Here is an 18,831-nt window from a genome sequence, read left to right on the forward strand (position 1 = left end):
TGGGACAGTTACAAAAAATCTTCTGACTGAGGCATAACACACATGCGAAGAAGGGCACAAATCATATGTGCTCAGTGACTACCCTTGTGGAACCTGCACCCAGATTAAAATCAGAACATTATGCCAGAAGCCCCTCCCTGGGATCCCATCCTGCTTCTCCCCACAGCCAGGGTATCCACTCTGTTGACTGCTAACACCATTGATTTATTTGACCTCAAATTAGGATACTTTTAAGAGATCCATGCTGAAGCTGAAGCTCTGATACTTTGGCCACCAGATGTGAAGAACTGACTCATTAGAAAAGACCCTGATGTTGGGAAAGATTGAAGGCAGGAGAAGAAAGAAGGGGACGACAGAGGATGAGATGGTTGGATGGCATCACTGACTCAATGGATATGAGTTTGAGCAAGCTCCAGGAGTTGGTGATGGACAGGGAAGGCTGGCGTGCTGCAGTCCATGGGGTCACAAAGAATCGGACACGACTGAGCAATTGAACTGAACTGAATCATGCTGGGACAACAGCATAAACCAGGCTGTCTGTGACCAACCCAGATGTATGTTGTATAAACATCAGTCACATCTGGTCTGTTTCCCAAGGCACTTTACACTGACCCCTGTTCTAACACGTGTCACATTCTGCATAGTTGCCAAGTTTTGCAACAAACTCCCTGCTTCTGGAGGTCAAGGTCAAGTCTGAGTCTTCTCTTTTTTTCTCCCAGTATCATTCAGTGACTGTCTCATGCCACCTGATGAAGGGTCCAATAGCACTTGGGTTTCCAAATTCCTATCCCTCATTAGTAGGTTGGGCAGAGAATATACCATTTTATCTCCATCCTGGCCTGATGATGGGGTCTTCTGGAGGAAGATTATGCCTGAGCAAAGTTTCCTGTCAGCCAAGAGTCTGTCTGGCCCCTTCCTTCAATCAAACCATCATATGACCTGTGCTCTCAGCCTGCCCATTTTTTGTGCATACCCACCACCACCCTCCCACCTGTATGTGTGTCTGGCAGGGGAGGGAGGAGGCGGGAGAGAGGGGAGAAAAAGATCCTGTCCTTGATTGTCAGGCTCCTCTCAGCCCTCCAGGCCTCAACCTGCAGTGTCCATCTTTGTAGGACCCACACTGCCCAGTTTTAGCAAGAATCTTGTTAGGTCAATCTAAAAAGAACACCCACCTTCAATACCTAACAATTCTCAGTGTCTGATCAAACTCCTCATCCACCACCCTTGGTACCTGACCACCCTGGCCAGCCTTCAGCAAGCATCCTGTCCAGTCCATTTAGCCGCAATGCCCCATACTCCTGATGTTTCCTCTTAGCAATTTTCCATCCATCACCCCCTGCCCTGCTCCTCAGCTATAAATCCCCACTTGTCCGTGCTGTACTTGGAATTGAGCCCAGCTCTAAACTGAGGTCTCTTTTCCCTGATTGCAATAATTCCTGAGTAAAATCTGTTTTTATGCTTTAACTACAGTCAGACTCTGGTTTTCTTTGGGAAGGAGGGCACATGCTGTGCACACATGTGTGTGTTTCTTCTTCTTGTTTCTGCTGCCACTGGTCTATGTTAAAACAAAAAGCTTCCTTTCCAGCCCCTACCCCTCCACTCCTCACATCCACCATTTGACCTGCAGGCAAATGAAGCCATTCAAATATTTGCTCATCATGTCATCTATTCCCACCCGACCTTGCAATTCCTGTCATGCCCCGCATGTCAGTTTGAAGCATAACGTCATTAATACCTCCAGTGCACTAATGGATGCTTCACACATGAACGCATTAATGAAATGTGTTATTGTTTTCCCTCACAGGACATTAACAATCTACCTCACGCTGGGTCCCGGAGCCCCTCAGAGTTGCTGAAAACCACTAGCTATCAAATGAACCCTCAGTTCCGCCTCAGTAACTTTAAGTTCAAGTTTATCACTGAAGCATCATTCATGTGAGAAGAAAATACAAGCCTCTGAGGGCTTTGGGGCCCAGCTTCAATTACCATAAAGAGTAACAGGCAGTCATGGCTGCAGGATGGGTGGGGGGAGCCAGCGCCCCATGGAAACAAATCCTGTCAAAATGAAATAGGAAAGATCTGGGTGTCACTGGCATGATTTGTTTCTTGTTTCTCCCTTTTGTCTATGGGCTGATGGTTTGAATAATGAAGATGGTATTAGTTTTCTTCCTGAGCTTGCTGGCACAGGAGGTCTGCTTTTCTGACGCACAGCTGACATATTAAGAGGGATTAAAGTTTCTGTACACAGGCAATGTTTAAATTAGCTTCCTTAAGCCCCAAAGAAATCTTTCCAGCTGATTTGCAAAATGAACCCCAGCACGGCCCGCAGCCACCCTGCACTGGTTGCCTAAACAGAGCCTCGGGTTTCTATTTGGCCAGCTGTTTTGCAAAATCGGAAGAAAAGGAAAGGTAATTCCCTTTCAACGTTGCCTCAGCCAGTATTTCTTCCGTAATTAAAATTGAAAGCTTTCCCCAACAGGTTCTTAGAGGCTCTCCTGGAGAAACAGATTTCTCTTTTCCTATATAATTAAGCGCAAATTGTAAGGTGTGGGGCTTTGCCATTGCGGAGGGATGGATGGTCAAGAGGTGTTCCATGCAAGGCTGGGGGACAGCTTTTGTGTTTGGTTAGCTGTTAGGAAATGCTAATTGCCTTTTCTCTTGCCATTAGGCACTAATCCCCTGCTGTGCCAGAAATTTTTTGCAGGCTGGGGCCAGAAAGGTGGAGGGAGATGTACAGCACAAACACCACACAGAGAATCACCTGCACTGGGAAATTGCTGCTCGGCCAGGAAGGTGATTGTTCGCCCAGCGTTTGTGCCAACAACATGCCCCCAAATTTCTTTTCTTCTTGTCCTTGGGAGCAGGCTTAAGAGTAGGTACGAAATCCAGTCTCTGAATGTTTCAGGTCACTAAGCGTGTACCCTACACTTAAAGCTTCCAAGAGCAATTAAGCATCTAATCAAAAACTCCTGGCTCAGGAACAAAAGTCAAGGCTTAACTCTTTCCTGAGCTTCTGACTGCAAGGAGATCCTTGTTGCCTGCCTGTCAGAGCTGTGTCCCTGCATCCCCACATCTATCCTCTGAAGGGGAGACAGCACACAGCCAGCTCCCAGAGTCCCCCAGCACAGCCACCTAGAAAGTTTAGGAGGCCAGTGTGTGTTCCTTCTCCCTCCCACAAATACAGGCAAAATGGGCTGGACCCACATCACCCTAAACACCTCTGCCTCTGCAGGTCTCATCCCAGAGATGCCTTTGACTTTTAAAGAACCAGAGCTGTGAGCACAGATGACAATTTTCTGTCATTTTACTTTAGCCCTATGCAAAAAGCCTCCAGGGCAGCCCTAAGACTCTGTTCCCCTGGTGTTGACACCCTGTATGGTCATCACCTCCCTCAGCATAGACAGAATCTGTGACTTTTTTCTAAACAATTGAGTATGGCGAAGGTGAAGGAGTTTGGCAGATGTTATGAAGGTCTCAAATTAAAAAGGTATATCAACAAAGGAGATTATCCTGTGGGGCCTCGTCACATGAAAACTCATCAAAGAGGAACCAGGCCTCCACAAGCCAGAGACCCTCCTTTCTGGCTGGCTGAACTAAGCAGCCACACTGAAGAAGCCTATGGGGAGGAATTTCAGGGCCTCTAGGACCTGGGGGGCCTCCAACAACAACCAGCAAAAAAGCTGGGGACCCCAGTCTTAGAGCAACCAAGAAATGAATTCTGCCAAGAACCTGAATGAGCATGAAAGTGCATTTCTCCCCAGGCCAATGTCCACAAGACAATGTGGTCCTCCCAACAGATTTATCAGAGCCTGGTGAGACCCCAAGCAAAGGACACAGTATCTGGACTCTTGACCCATAAAATGTGTAGTTTTAAGCCACTAATTTGTTACCCAGAAAATAGATAACTAATACAAGTTGGATACATTCAGATCCAACATTTTTAAATGACTACTGATTCAGCTATATTGCAGCCATGGTCTTCATTAATATCTTCAAATCACCAGGCAATTAATATGTTCCTTCTATGCACTGCCGTCTGGGGGCATGCTGCATATTTTGAGACCACTGTGTGAGATATTCTATCAGTCATTTCTCATTTCTTCTCAACCTTGCCTTTTTAGTCCCTGAGACAGCCCATGTTGCAAAGAAAGACCTTAAAGCAGGTGGAAAACTACATTAAACAAAAAGATATGGATTCTATGCTTGACACACATACATTGCAAAGATATATTCTTTTTCTTTCAAGCTTTCACATGTACAAATAACGAGAAAATCATATTTTATTCCTGTTTGTCTTAAGCCTCACTTAGTCTTCGGTTCATAAACTTCTGGACAACTTTCAAAGTTCTCAAACAGCAAGTATTGCAGTTCAGATCATTTTAGAAATCAACTGCCATATACCAACAGGACTTTTTCCCCATGAAGCTTGACAAGCTAAACCTATTTATATAGAAAAGCAGACCAAGAAAGATGAAGATACTTTTGAAGACTCTAAATATCGGATACAGTGATAATTTATAGTATATTATAAAGTGTGATACTTGCACAGTGATTTAAAGAAATAATAAACCAACAGAATAGAAAGAAGTGCCTAACACAGGCCCATGCATGTACTGAAATTTGATATATAGAAGATAGGACATTACAAACCAGAGGGAAAAAATATCCTGCATAGTAAATGGTACCTGATGATAGGTTTCCAATACAGAGGTGGGGATGACTAAATTCCTAAATGGAGATTTCTTCCATTTTCTTCCATTTCATTTAACCACCAAACAATGAAGAGAGAAGTAAAAAAGGTACAAGCCAATATTTTTAAACTATAACACAGAAAATAGTTACATAAATCATGTTACTTCACTGTATTTTGCAACCATTTCATTATTATCTTAAAATAATCTAAGATTCAGTGGGGCTGACTGACCTTTTAAAAAATATATTAATTACTGCCTATGATTCAGCTCTTAACACACATGCTAAATTTGTGATTGAGAAAGGGGATTTGTTTTCTTAAAAAACAGTTTTAACATGCCTTTGGCCTAACAAAAGCCAAACATAGGATACATTTCAAAATCGCAGGATTATGAAGATTTGATAGGATTATGAATGCAACAAGATTGGTCATAAATTGTTAAGTATTGAAGCAAAATAATGGGCATCTAGGGCTTTATTACGCATGTATTTTTAAACTTCTCCACAACTTTTTTTTTTTAAGGAAAGAAAGAGTATTTGATAAAGCATCTCAAGAAAGTAAGCTATACAGAACTTGTGTGCTATGATTTTAAGAAAATACACATGTATATGTGTGCATATATATAATATGGATATATAGGCATACTAAAATATATGTGCATAGAAGTTATGCTATATATACACATACATATATACATAAGTAACATAACTTTGGGGAGTAGGCAAGTCTGCATTCTTATGCCTTTCTGTTATAGGTAAGGATCCTAAACCCTCCTGGGTGGTTATCTTCTGTTTGCCCTCCAGATCCCCTCTCCACCCTTCTCTGGTGTCCTGCAAGGGTGAGGCTTACAGGATCCCAGCCCCTCTAAGTGGGTCTGGGCTACGAAGAGCATTAGAGAGACATAGGGCTTCCCTGATGGCTCAGCTGCTAAAGAATCTGCCCACAATGCAGGATACCTGTGTTCAATCCCTGGGTTAGAAAGATCCCCTGGAGAAGAGAAAGGCTACCCACTCCAGTATTCCAGCCTGGAGAATTCAATGGACTGTATAGTCCATGGGATCACAGAAAGTCAGACATGACTGAGCAACTTTCACTTTCAGAGAGACATATGGGAGGGAGGTGGAAGGTAAAGTCACAAGATTTGTTACCCTGACTCTCTCCCCACCAGACAGCCTCCACATGGGCTATAACCTTCCACTGAAGGTTACCATACCTCTCAAGAAGACCAGTTCTACAAGATCACTTTCTGCTGGGTTCCTGAAACTGATCCCTCTTTTCTCCTCTGGACATAGAATTTGCTTCAGCTCAGCTTCCACTATTCCCAGATTCCTGTACAATCCCTTGTATGGGGTTATCCTCACACCTTCATAATAGTTTTGTGTGCCATCTGTTTTCTTTAAGGACCCTAATTACCATACTCTTCATTAAACAATAGATGGCACACAGTTATGATGAATAGAGACGGGGAGATTTTATTCTCTACATGTGCAAGTATTTCCAATACTGCAGTTATATTCTAGGTGATTCCCAGGCTGAACACAGCATAGGTAGGAGTAAATTTTAAAAATTGTAGAATTGGGGGTATCGACTAGATATTTACTGGTCCACAAACTAGTTCCCTTTGCTAACAGACATGAAAGGAACTAGGGAACAGTCCTTTCTCTGAAAAGCCCAAATTGTGAGAGTAACTCAGCTCTTCTAACTTTCCCCATATTCAAACCTAGACTCAGTGCTATAACATTATTAAAGCACAAATATTACACTATAATTACCTGAGTACACGTATTTTTCTCCTCCAGTAGGCTGTAAGCAATTCAAGGAAAAGAGTCTATTCATTCAACTTTATATCCTCACCATCTAGCATAGTGTCTGGCACATAACAGACACACAGTAAATGTTAATTGAATGAATAAATGTCTGCTTGAATAAATGAACGCCATTGGGGCCAGTGTGTTCCATAGCAGGGCTCTAAACAGGGGCTCTTCTCACCTTCTAGTTGCCATCTGGCTTCCAAAAGCAGCAGCAAATCCAAATGTGACCTTCATACCATGGAATAAAGAATCTTTCTCATCTGAATCACTCCCATCTGCCTGGCTACAGTCAATGTAAGGTCTTGAGGCTGAGACACACCTTCATTCGTTAAAAGGGGATGGGGGAGCAGATGGCAAATGAAGGTACTAAAGCTCATTAATTCCTAATGGAGGCTTCCTCCTGGATGTAATTAGAACAAAAAGAAGGAAGAGCCAAAGGAGGAGTGTTTGGGAGATAAAGTGGGCAGCTGGAAGAGGTTTATGAAAGGTATAAACCCTCAGGGAGCTTTCCATTAGTGAGGATAATAATACCCACACTTCACAATGGCATAGTTTTCCATAACCAGCAAAACACGTCTGCATACATTATTTCATCACAGTCTCAGGAAAGGATTGTGAGACATCACGGAGAGTTTTATTTTTCCAATTGCATAGATTTAAAAAGTACTCAGAGAAGTTAGGCCACCTGCCCTGAGTAACGTGGCTAGAAAGTGATAGAATAAGGATGGATTTAAAACATTCTGATGCTGAATTTGGTCTCCATCTATTCTATGGCTATAAATGGAAAGAGACCCCCAGACCAGTTCTGAAAAGCAAGTGACACTCCACCCAGTTCAGCTATTGCATACCATGGTCTTCTTCCATGCCCATTACCAATCACTTAAAGACATCCCGTTGCCTTCTATTTATGATTGGCAAGTGAAACACAGGAGTTCTTATGGGCCCACAGTTTTTATTTCTTGATGTCCCCATGGAAGACCAAGACAAGAGAGAAAGGAACTCTTCCTATTAGACCTAGTTAACTGACTCCATTTATTCCCATTGTTCCCAACACAAAATAAAAGTATTCAAATATACAGTTGAATAGAAATTAAGAATTACATATTGTACTTAGATCTTATGGAAAGTGTACAGCATAGGTCTGAGATATCAGCATTAAATGCAGAGACTTTATTATCAAGGGTTTGCTAATCATACTCAACATCAGTTTATCCAAAAAAGGATTACATTACTTGAAAACTGACTCTTTGCATTAAAGTAAACTTGCCCCTTGAAGTCTTTTTCTTCCTCTCTCAAAGGCACACAGCTGACAGTTCAAAAGCAAGCAGAAGCGGAAAAGAAAAAGGAAGATGTTCTATTTAACCAGCATCAATTGCTTATAGCTATCCTGTTCTCAATATCCTTTCCCCTCAAGGAAGCATTCAGCCAACATTTTTATTGGACTGATGCCCAGATAGCTCCATTAATTCATGCAACTACCTTTGTTGGAGCACTCCAGGCATTATTACTCATGAATCCTACAGAGCACAAATATATCTCTAGAAAAACTGTCATTTGTATTACATATGACCTTAAAGCATCTTCATAAATTATACCTTCAAAGCAAACTAGAGAGCACCACAATCTTTTGCTACGTTAGTCATCTTAATTTCACAAGACCTACTGTCTTTTATTTACATATACAATGTAATTAAACTGGTTTCAGTGAGCTAGGTCTTTCGGCTTCATCAATATCATAAGGTACTTTTGATGATGTATGATCTTTAAATCTGTAATGGTATCTTTCTACTCTGTGGGTTTCATTGGTTCATACTTGTCCTCTAATTATGCCATCCTGTGATGTATTCTAGCTATGATGTGGACTTATAGGCTGTGGTTTACTTCTGATACTACATCTAGCATGTAACTGAACAAGAAAAATCATACTTTGATTTCATATACATTGGACCGTTTAGCATGAAACCTGTCCATTTTCAAAGATTTTTGGCAACAGAAATATAGTCAATTATTATATTAGTTACCTTATCCTAAAGTGTCAGTAGCCCACCATGGTAATAAGAAAATTCTTTCCCCAAATAAGTACCATTTTATTTCTAACTGATTATAAAATGAGCACTGTTTTTTACCCAAAATTTCCATAAAATCTTTTAATAAATATTCTTGTTTCACATTAGGAGTTTAAATGAATAAAGCATTATTCACATAAAGGGAAGATGTACTTTGACCTACTACACTATTTTCTAAAAGAAACTGGAATCACAGTTCATGTTAATATCCTGAAGATGATCTGGGACATACAAAAATTCAGTATTATCTGTGAACACTTTAGCAAAACTTTTTTGTCTGCAGACAGAAAGCAACGATGTCATTCAGCTATTTACATATGGCCCAGATATTAAAAAGGAACTGTTTCCTGCTCTCTGTGAAGGAAAACTATGAATAAATATCACTGGGGTCATTATCAACTGCACACAAGGTAACAGGTAGCTTGCAATAAAGTAGTGTCAGAAAAAAAATGGATGTGGAGCAAGAAAATCTGTCTTAAGGCATGATGGGGGGAAAATATTAACTAAGGATAAATATTTGTGTTGCCTGGCAAAGTTCCCCAAGTTCCCAGATGAGGAAAGTTCTTTCACACAGATATGGAGTTTTCCAGGAGAGTTCTAGAACCTTTCAACCTTAGAATATATCTGGCCTGTCCTCTTTTCAAAAGTTAAACTGGTGTGATCTTGGAGAAATGGGAGTTGAACCAACTCTTAGAGCTCTTCAGAGAACAGGAATTTCAGCTTCCTGACTTAAGCATGTTGCTTCTATCTATTTTATATGGCCACATTTACCACACTTAAAATGCAGCCCAAATCCACCTGTTCTTTTTTTTTTAAGCAGCATTCACTCATTTATTCAATAATTATATATTGAGCACCTCTTACATTCCAGGTACAACTTTAGGAGCTGGGATTAAAAAAGAAACCAAATTCTTCCTTTTGTGGTCTTTATTATTCTAGCAATAAACTATTCAGTTCCAGTAACAGCCATATTTCTTGTATGACATTGGGTCAACTACTTTGATCAAAACTAGTTTTGTTAGAATTCCTTTAACAAAAAAAACTCAGCTACATGAAAACCAACATTAGGTTTATACTCACAATTTGACCACATTTGGGGCTGGTTCTTTTCTATTATTTGTCATCCTCGTGTTTCCTAGAGGTGTACCCTGAACTGAAGAGCTGTTTTCCCTCATTCTGGAAGGACACCCAGTTCAATCCTATATGCCTCTCTGAAGGAACACAGGTGGATGGAATGTGAAGAAAGAGGGTGCCTAGCCAGCTACCGGCCCATTCAACCTTGGGAAAAATGGGATTGTCCTTACACCAAGTTTCCCAGGAAGGATACAAGGAAAGGCTGTACTGTAATTACTACTCCAGCTAATGTGTAACGACTACTACTACTACCACTGTGCTTTGACCTCACAAACATTAGAACACTTATGCAACTTCAGTACTTAGCAACTCCTTGAGGAACAGATGAGGAAACAGGCCAGAAAAAGATAAGTGACTTGTCTACAATTAAGAACTCTGGTAAAGGGTGGTGCTGGGATCCAAACTTGGGCCTGTCTGATTTCAAGGGTCCCCCTCTTATGAAAAACTTATTTTGTTATTTATCTAATAAAACCACAGAAAGGAATTATCAAACTTTAACCATCACTATTTCACATCCTATAGAATGACATAACCCAAGATGAAAATACAGAGTTTAAACATCAGTCATGTATTTTCAGTTCCTTCTCTGAATCTTAGCTATGAATCTATGCTTATTTTGAACATTGTTTTGTATGCAATCTCATAAGAAGACCATCTATGTCTGTATCAATTAAAATATAAAAGAAACAAATATTCAGTGCAGATATCTGGTTCACTTACCTTGAACAAAGGAGCTTCCAGTGCTTCCACTTTTGAAGATGGGGAAAGATCAGACAGGAATGAAGTTCACTTTAGTTTGGTCCAGGAAAAACAAAGATTCACAGTTCTGGGAATAAAGAAAGAATCAGACCTTGTCAGGACACTTGGTTCTAATTACTAGGGACAAAATATTTCTACAACACAACTACATAAAAATAGTTGAGTCATTTGAGCTACAGAAGGTCAAAAACAATGATTACGATCCAGATATGATTATTATTGCATATACTTTTGATTCTTGGGAATGAGTCTTCCTTTCTCTTCTCCTTATTAAAATTAAGATTTTATGGTTTATCAGTGTAAAGTTGATAAGTAAACAAGATAGTTTAATATTATGTTGATAATGAAGCATATTCTTTGTAAAACATAAATTCTCTGGAGTCTTAGTCTCTCAATTCCCCTTGCTCTATCCCAACAAAGCTTCCTCTGTCTAGCATCTAGCCATAGCTTTGCTCAATAAAGCAAAACAAAACACAAATCATCTAATGATAGCCATTAGAATGAAGACCTGGCTCAGAAGACAAAAAAATGCCATTTGACATAAAACAATAGCACGTCGTGGTCTAAACTACTCATCTGGCATGTACCATAAATCCCCGAGCACCATTAGTTAGTTGTCTTTTCAGATAAACTCAATGAAAGCTTATTGAATAATTTTCCATGTGCAAGCACTGTGCTAGATATTAAGAGCAAGGAGGCAAATAGAAGATTTATCACTGAAGAAAGGGATATATGCAAACAATCCTGACATCAAGTGATAATTTCAGGGATAGACAGAAATATAGCATACTTTTGAAGAATAATGCTAACTTGATATGATATTTTTTCTGATTTATTATAAATCCTTGCAAGCCATAAACTTGTATTTTCCAGGATCTTTGCATTCATGAGTGTAAGGACAGAAAATGCGATATATTCTAAAGTACATGTGTAACCTGATATCGGCTTCAGACACAGGTAGATCAGGCTTTTTAAAGAGGACATAAGAATTTCTTTATCTACTCCTTGGCTCTGGTTTTCTTTATATTGGCTTCATTCTTCAAAGATCCTCTAATAGTGGGATTAAAGATAGCCCCAGAAATACTGCACCTGGTTAGTAATCTTGGGAGAAAGAGCTTCTCTTCCCCATAGTTTAAGTCAAAAGTAATGGAATTCATTCCTAATAGACTGTTTTATGTTGTATGTCCATCACCATACAAGCCACTGGGGCCAGAGGGATGGGATACACTAACTGGCCAATCTGAGTCATGTGCCTCCTGCCGGAGCTCCTGGAAAACCCAAAGCACATGACTGAGAGCTGTAAGGGGAGGTTCACCTAAGGGAAACCTAAGTGTAGTTATCATACTAAGGGGAAACCTTTCCTGAGCAAGGCAAACACCATGCACCCACCACAAAAGGTACTCAGCAAATATTTGTTAATTGATGAATTGATTAGTAAGCCTGGGATAAGTGAGATGATGGTAAATACTATGTGTGAAAGGAAACAGAGCCTAGATAAATTGTGAAATGAAGCTACAGAGGTGGGCAGTATCCTGCAAGGCCTTTTGGAAATAAATCAACAAAAAGGAGCCGATCTTGACTGTTTTGCACCATTTGAGAATTAGCTGAGTCTGTAATCAAAAAACAATCCTTGATTTGCGGATATTGAAGAATCCTTGCATCCCTGGGATAAAGCCCACTTGGTCATGGTGTATGATCTTTTTAATGTGTTGTTGGATTCTGATTGCTAGAATTTTGTTAAGGATTTTTGCATCTATGTTCATCAGTGATATTGGCCTGTAGTTTTCTTTTTTTGTGGGATCTTTGTCAGGTTTTGGTATTAGGGTGATGGTGGCCTCATAGAATGAGTTTGGAAGTTTACCTTCCTCTGCAATTTTCTGGAAGAGTTTGAGCAGGATAGGTGTTAGCTCTTCTCTAAATTTTTGGTAGAATTCAGCTGTGAAGCCATCTGGACCTGGGCTTTTGTTTGCTGGGCTTTTGATTACAGTTTCAATTTCCATGCTTGTGATGGGTCTGTTAAGATTTTCTATTTCTTCCTGGTCGAGTTTTGGAAAGTTGTACTTTTCTAAGAATTTGTCCATTTCTTCCACGTTGTCCATTTTATTGCTATATAATTGTTGATAGTAGTCTCTTATGATCCTTTGTATTTCTGTGTTGTCTGTTGTGATCTCTCCATTTTCATTTCTAATTTTATTGATTTGATTTTTCTCCCTTTGTTTCTTGATGAGTCTGGCTAATGGTTTGTCAATTTTATTTATCCTTTCAAAGAACCAGCTTTTGGTTTTGTTGATTTTTGCTATGGTCTCTTTTGTTTCTTTTGCATTTATTTCTGCTCTAATTTTTAAGATTTCTTTCCTTCTACTAACCCTGGGGTTCTTCATTTCTTCCTTTTCTAGTTCCTTTAGGTGTAGAGTTAGGTTATTTATTTGACTTTTTTCTTGTTTCTTGAGGTGTGCCTGTATTGCTATGAACTTTCCCCTTAGGACTGCTTTTACCGTGTCCCACAGGTTTTGGGTTGTTGTGTTTTCATTTTCATTCGTTTCTATGCAAATTTTGATTTCTTTTTTGATTTCTTCTGTGATTTGTTGGTTATTCAGCAGTGTGTTGTTCAGCCTCCATATGTTGGAATTTTTAATCGTTTTTCTCCTGTAATTGAGATCTAATCTTACTGCATTATGGTCAGAAAAGATGCTTGGGATGACTTCTATTTTTTTGAATTTACCAAGGCTAGCTTTATGGCCCAGGATGTGATCTATCCTGGAGAAGGTTCCATGTGCGCTTGAGAAAAAGGTGAAATTCGTTGTTTTGGGATGAAATGTCCTATAGATATCAATTAGGTCTAACTGGTCTATTGTATCATTTAAAGTTTGTGTTTCCTTGTTAATTTTCTGTTTAGTTGATCTATCCATAGGTGTGAGTGGGGTATTAAAGTCTCCCACTATTATCGTGTTATTGTTAATTTCTCCTTTCATACTTGTTAGCATTTGTCTTACATACTGCGGTGCTCCCGTGTTGGGTGCATATATATTTATAATTGTTATATCTTCTTCTTGGATTGATCCTTTGATCATTATGTAGTGACCTTCTTTGTCTCTTTTCACAGCCTTTGTTTTAAAGTCTATTTTATCTGATATGAGTATTGCTACTCCTGCTTTCTTTTGGTCCCTATTTGCATGGAAAATCTTTTTCCAGCCCTTCACTTTCAGTCTGTATGTGTCCCCTGTACACACACCCCTGTATGTGTTTTGAGGTGGGTCTCTTGTAGACAACATATATAGCGGTCTTGTTTTTGTATCCATTCAGCCAGTCTTTGTCTTTTGGTTGGGGCATTCAACCCATTTACGTTTAAGGTAATTACTGATAAGTATGATTCCGTTGCCATTTACTTTATTGTTTTGGGTTCGAACTTATACACCGTTTTTGTGTTTCCTGTCTAGAGAATATCTTTTAGTATTTGTTGGAGAGCTGGTTTGGTGGCGCAGAATTCTCTCAGCTTTTGCTTCACAAATCAATCAATGTAATACACCACATTAACAAATTGAAAAATAAAAACCATATGATAATCTCAATAGATGCAGAGAAAGCCTTTGACAAAATTCAACACCCATTTATGATAAAAACTCTCCAGAAAGCAGGAATAGAAGGAACATACCTCAACATAATAAAAGCTATATATGACAAACCCACAGCAAACATTATCCTCAATGGTGAAAAATTGAAAGCATTTCCTCTAAAGTCAGGAACAAGACAAGGGTGCCCACTTTCACCATTACTATTCAACATAGTTTTGGAAGTTTTGGCCACAGCAATCAGAGCAGAAAAAGAAATAAAAGGAATCCAAATTGGAAAAGAAGAAGTAAAACTCTCACTATTTGCAGACGACATGATCCTCTACATAGAAAACCCTAAAGACTCCACCAGAAAATTACTAGAACTAATCAATGACTATAGTAAAGTTGCAGGATATAAAATCAACACACAGAAATCCCTTGCATTCCTATACACTAATAATGAGAAAACAGAAAGAGAAATTAAGGAAACAATTCCATTCACCATTGCAACGGAAAGAATAAAATACTTAGGAATATATCTACCTAAAGAAACTAAAGACCTATATATAGAAAACTATAAAACACTGGTGAAAGAAATCAAGGAGGACACTAATAGATGGAGAAATATACCATGTTCATGGATTGGAAGAATCAATATAGTGAAAATGAGTATACTACCCAAAGCAATTTATAGATTCAATGCAATCCCTATCAAGCTACCAACAGTATTCTTCACAGAGCTAGAACGAATAATTTCACAATTTGTATGGAAATACAAACAACCTCGAATAGCCAAAGCGATCTTGAGAAAGAAGAATGGAACTGGAGGAATCAACCTACCTGACTTCAGGCTCTACTACAAAGCCACAGTTATCAAGACAGTATGGTACTGGCACAAAGACAGAAATATAGATCAATGGAACAAAATAGAAAGCCCAGAGATAAATCCATGCACATATGGACACCTTATCTTTGACAAAGGAGGCAAGAATATACAACGGATTAAAGACAATCTCTTTAACAAGTGGTGCTGGGAAAACTGGTCAACCACTTGTAAAAGAATGAAACTAGAACACTTTCTAACACCATACACAAAAATAAACTCAAAATGGATTAAAGATCTAAACATAAGACCAGAAACTATAAAACTCCTAGAGGAGAACATAGGCAAAACACTCTCTGACGTACATCACAGCAGGATCCTCTATGACCCACCTCCCAGAATATCGGAAATAAAAGCAAAAATAAACAAATGGGACCTAATTGACCTTAAAAGCTTCTGCACATCAAAGGAAACTATCAGCAAGGTGAAAAGACAGCCTTCAGAATGGGAGAAAATAATAGCAAATGAAGCAACTGACAAACAACTAATCTCAAAATATACAAGCAACTCCTACAGCTCAACTCCAGAAAAATAAATGACCCAATCAAAAAATGGGCCAAAGAACTAAATAGACATTTCTCCAAAGAAGACATACAGATGGCTACCAAACACATGAAAAGATGCTCAACATCACTCATTATCAGAGAAATGCAAATCAAAACCACTATGAGGTACCATTTCACACCAGTCAGAATGGCTGCGATCCAAAAGTCTACAAATAATAAATGTTGGAGAGGGTATGGAGAAAAGGGAACCCTCTTACACTGTTGGTGGGAATGCAAACTAGTACAGCCACTATGGAGAACAGTGTGGAGATTCCTTAAAAAACTGGAAATAGAACTGCCTTATGATCCAGCAATCCCACTGCTGGGCATACACACTGAGGAAACCAGAAGGGAAAGAGACACGTGTACCCCAATGTTCATCGCAGCACTGTTTATAATAGCCAGGACATGGAAGCAACCTAGATGTCCATCAGCAGATGAATGGATAAGAAAGCTGTGGTACATATACACAATGGAGTATTACTCAGCCATTAAAAAGAATTCATTTGAATCAGTTCTAATGAGGTGGATGAAACTGGAGCCTATTATACAGAGTGAAGTAAGCCAGAAGGAAAAACACCAATACAGTATACTAACGCATATATATGGAATTTAGAAAGATGATAACAATAACCCTGTGTTCGAGACAGCAAAAGAGACACTGATGTATGGAACAGTCTTATGGACTCTGTGGGAGAGGGTGGGAAGATTTGGGAGAATGGCATTGAAACATGTAAAATATCATGTATGAAACGAGATGCCAGTCCAGGTTCAATGCACGATACTGGATGCTTGGGGCTAGTGCACTGGGACGACCCAGAGGGATGGTATGGGGAGGGAGGAGGGAGGAGGGTTCAGGATGGGGAGCACATGTATACCTGTGATGGATTCATTTTGATATTTGGCAAAACTAATACAATTATGTAAAGTTTAAAAATAAAATAAAATTAAAAAAAAAACAATCCTGAGGGCTTGCTAAGGTGAGTGCTGCCTTCCGTGATATGAAAAACATGTCATAGGTTTCAGAAGGTGAACATGGCTAACTATGATTGCCACAAAACAAGAAAAATAAACAGAAATCTTAATGAGTCCTTGAATCACAACAGATACAATTATGAAAACTAGACTATACGTTTACCAGACTTTCATTTTATTACTTTAAAAGACTTCCCTAAAAAGCCACAAGGAAAAGATATCTCTTATTTGAGTCATGGAATGATCTGAAATGGCAACAAACCATTGCTTCAAAAGAAAATCAATTAGTCCTATAAAAACAGTGTCTATAAAAATGCACATAACTTTGATAATGCATTATATTTGCAAGGTAGAGGAACCTTTAAAAATGCATCAGTGACTTAAATGACTTTTCATTGTTATACTACCTTGAACAAATCTTACTTAATGCATTAAAAGCTTTGTGCAGTTCTTACTTTATCCAACCAGGAACTAGAACATGTTTCAAGAGGTCTTCAAGTCCAGCCACCTGCCTCCAAGAAAAGCTACACATACAGTATCATAGACAATGGCCTCACATGTCCATGCTGGCATCTCATAATTCATGCCACTCGCCCAGGTCTTTGCAAAAGCCCATTTTTACATGGAAATAATTCATTTAGTATAATTAGAAAGCCATAAGTTTTCACTTATTCATTCAGAAACGATTTCTAGTTCCTATAAACACTGTGCTAGAAAATAACATGGAAAAATGAATGAAATACCTCTCTTGCTCCTAAGGAACTCACAGGCTAAAGACACCAAGGTGAGCCAAAGATCACCATACAGTCTGATGAGCACGGTGCAGAAGGAAATGGCAGCCCGCTCCACTGTTCTTGCCTGGAGAATCCCAGGGACAGAGGAGCCTGGTGGGCTGCTGTCCATGGGGTCGCAGAGAGTCGGACATGACTGAAGCAGCTTAGCATGCATGCATGCGTTGGAGAAGGAAATGACAACCCACTCCAGTATTCTTGCCTGGAGAATCCCAGGGACAGAGGAGCCTGGTGGGCTGCCGTCTATGAGTCGCACAAAGTCGGATACGACGTAAGAGACTTAGCAGCAGCAGCACCATGATGAGCACGGAGACAGGGAGACACATGCAAGGTAAGAGGGGCTACAAGCCCTCTCTGTACCTGGTCACACTATTTAAAAAGTTGGAGGAAAAAGTTGGCCACTCTGAAATAATTCTGCGTACATTATCTCCAAAGATTTATATGTTCCTAATTTCTCCATCATTTCCACACTAAGGAATTCCCTAACTGTCCCAAAACTAGAGTGTGTTTTATATGGAAAAACTGCTACAGGCAATCATTATTAACAGCGTTTACTAATATAATACCCAACCAGAGAAACTACTCTTTGCCATGATAAGTTTTTCAAACTATGAGGAGCAGTAGGGCTGAAATGAATCTAGTCATGAATGAAAACAAAATGATTGAATGAAAACAGTTTGTTTAAAAGTATACACTTGACATTTCCACTCCAGACACACAGATTAAGAGGCTGTCTATCAAGGTAAATCAATTTGAAAGTTGAGCCTGACTCTCTCCACCCTCAAGAAGTGATTTGCAGGTATTTGTGGCCTTTCTTTTTGGTTTGACTGTTATTTCATGTTTTACTGGTAATTCTTCTTATGGAACACTAAGAACATTTATTTGTTCTTCGGTCAGGTTTACTGAGGTATAATTTACAGTCAGTAAAATGCACCCTTTCTAGCACACAGTTCTGAGTTTTGACAAATGTATATAGTCATGCAACCACCACCACAGCAAAGATAGAGAATAGTTCTAACATCCTGAAAATTTTTCCCTGCCCCTTGGAAGTCAGCTTCTACCCCTCAAAAACCATGGTAAATAAATAGAAGCCCCTGTTTGGCAACTTTTAGCTATTCAAGTGCCACCTTTAATAATTGCACCTCTACCTGCACATCACCCATATCATTATTTATTTAACAATTATATGGCTTGCAGTTTTATTGAGAAATTTATTTTCAAATGGAAATTTATTCACTATTTTAAATGAGAATCCCTTGCCATAAATAAATAAAACTATGAACAATATCCAACAAATAAAACTCTATATGAGTAGAGGTACCTCCCCAGATCCTGAGTTCTTGAGTGTCCCTGGTGGGGCCAGTATACACACCTACGCATGCTTTTGGAAACACCAGTGATGGTAGCTATCCCATGCTCTAAATGCTTTCTCCTTGGCTGTGTATTCTGTGTATCCTCTAAGAGTCAGATTAGAGCTCAAATAAAGCATTAAAACCTATTTAAAATTACAAAATTAAAATCTATTTAAAAATTTAAAAACTATTAAAATTGCAACGTCATTCTATCTACATCAGGCCTTGCATGCCTACTGCTTATTTGCCAAACAGGTTGCTGCTGCTAAGT

The 18,831-nt window shown here is 39.2% G+C and overlaps 1 long non-coding RNA gene across 1 annotated transcript in view; it reads right to left on the reverse strand.

Moving 5' to 3' along the window:
• Positions 1-2,767: 2,767 nt before the first annotated feature.
• LOC139184559 (uncharacterized) overlaps positions 2,768-18,831 on the reverse strand; it is an 89,984-nt gene continuing 73,920 nt past the window's right edge. Inside the window, exon 3 of the long non-coding RNA XR_011568092.1 lies at positions 2,768-10,530. This is a non-coding gene — a long non-coding RNA (uncharacterized lncRNA). The remainder of the gene's footprint in view (positions 10,531-18,831) is intronic.

This window comes from Bos indicus, chromosome 8 (genome assembly GCF_029378745.1).
Source record: "Bos indicus isolate NIAB-ARS_2022 breed Sahiwal x Tharparkar chromosome 8, NIAB-ARS_B.indTharparkar_mat_pri_1.0, whole genome shotgun sequence".
Classification (NCBI taxonomy): Eukaryota; Metazoa; Chordata; class Mammalia; order Artiodactyla; family Bovidae; genus Bos; species Bos indicus.